At 54.4% G+C, this 1148-nt stretch overlaps 2 long non-coding RNA genes across 2 annotated transcripts in view; one reads left to right on the forward strand and one right to left on the reverse strand.

Annotated features, from left to right (window-relative positions):
• LOC115281409 overlaps nt 1-1148 on the forward strand; it is an 18631-nt gene that overhangs the window by 6584 nt on the left and 10899 nt on the right. The gene's annotated exons all lie outside the window — the stretch shown is intronic.
• Nucleotides 541-1148, reverse strand: part of LOC115281407 — a 3864-nt gene continuing 3256 nt past the window's right edge. Inside the window, exons 2-4 of the long non-coding RNA XR_003904286.1 lie at nt 995-1049; nt 801-916; nt 541-702 (exon numbers count right to left, since the gene is read on the reverse strand). This is a non-coding gene — a long non-coding RNA (uncharacterized LOC115281407). The remainder of the gene's footprint in view (nt 703-800; nt 917-994; nt 1050-1148) is intronic.

Here is a 1148-nt window from a genome sequence, read left to right on the forward strand (position 1 = left end):
GACATTTGGTGGTCTTTATCATCACCCTGTTCACACAGAGACGCATTCTGTGCCTGAGTTGGAGTGCGTGGGAAGAGAGACAGGCCTTGGCCGGCAGTGGAGGTGGGCCCGGTGACCACATGTTCGGGAAACCCCAAGGACCTTCCAGAGGGGCCAGAGACACACCATCGTCTCTGGGCAGGGGGTCAGGTGCATCGTGAGTAACTGGTGTTTGGTGAGCCAGGGGCGAGGGCCCGAGAGGAACCTGTTCATTGACTTAAAGCCTAAGCCCCCTGCCAACAGGTTTCTGGTGTCCAGAGACTGACTGTACCCGGAAAGGAGGGAGAGTCGCCCGTTGGCCCTTCTCTGCCAGCACCACTGAGCCTCCTGGAAGCACCGCCTGCCCCGAGGGGCTCTGGCTGCTGCCTCTCTCCCCCCCTCCCCCCCTCCTCTGCATGTAAATCTTCAGCTGTTTACATTTCAACTCCTTACCCATGGCTAGAATTGGTTATCAACTTCTACATGCTACTGTGAGAAAAGTAAGTATTTCACACACCAAGCTGAGATGCCATATAAAAAAAATATTCTTTTTGTAGGTGACCCGCGGCCGGACGGGGTCAGTCGGTGGTGGTCTCGCGCGTGGTCTCGCTCTCGTAGTGCAGCTCGTCAGCAGGGGAATCATTCCTGTCCTGAGCCTTCCCTGTTGCGGCTTCACCGTGCTCCCTGGGGAATGAAGAAGAATGCCAAGGCTTTGACTCTTGAAAGGATCAGTTCAACTCTCTCGAACCTCGTTATAGACCAAATCCTCCCGAGTCACATACTCATCAGAGGAATCTCTGTCGTGAAGCTTCTGCGCCATGTTTTTCACGTGTGTGGCACTGAGAGGTCTGTACATGTCCCTGAGCCACAGTGGCCGCCATGTCCTGAAAAAGCCCTCCTAGAAAACGGGGAGGACAGCGTCAGGTCTATTCCCCCTGCCTCTCCAGCCACGGGGCTTTATCCTCCTCAGATTTACCTGAGTGTCTCTCTCTGTCGAGCATCTCTTATGGAACACAGACCGGAAGAAGCGCCTTGGAGGAAACAGAGACGATTAGTGATTCACGCCATCTTCCACACCTCTCATGACGTGTGTCTCTGGTCTTGTTAGCAAGCAAAACAAACACAGACCT

The sequence above is a fragment of the Suricata suricatta genome, chromosome 17 (genome assembly GCF_006229205.1).
Source record: "Suricata suricatta isolate VVHF042 chromosome 17, meerkat_22Aug2017_6uvM2_HiC, whole genome shotgun sequence".
Taxonomy (NCBI): Eukaryota; Metazoa; Chordata; class Mammalia; order Carnivora; family Herpestidae; genus Suricata; species Suricata suricatta.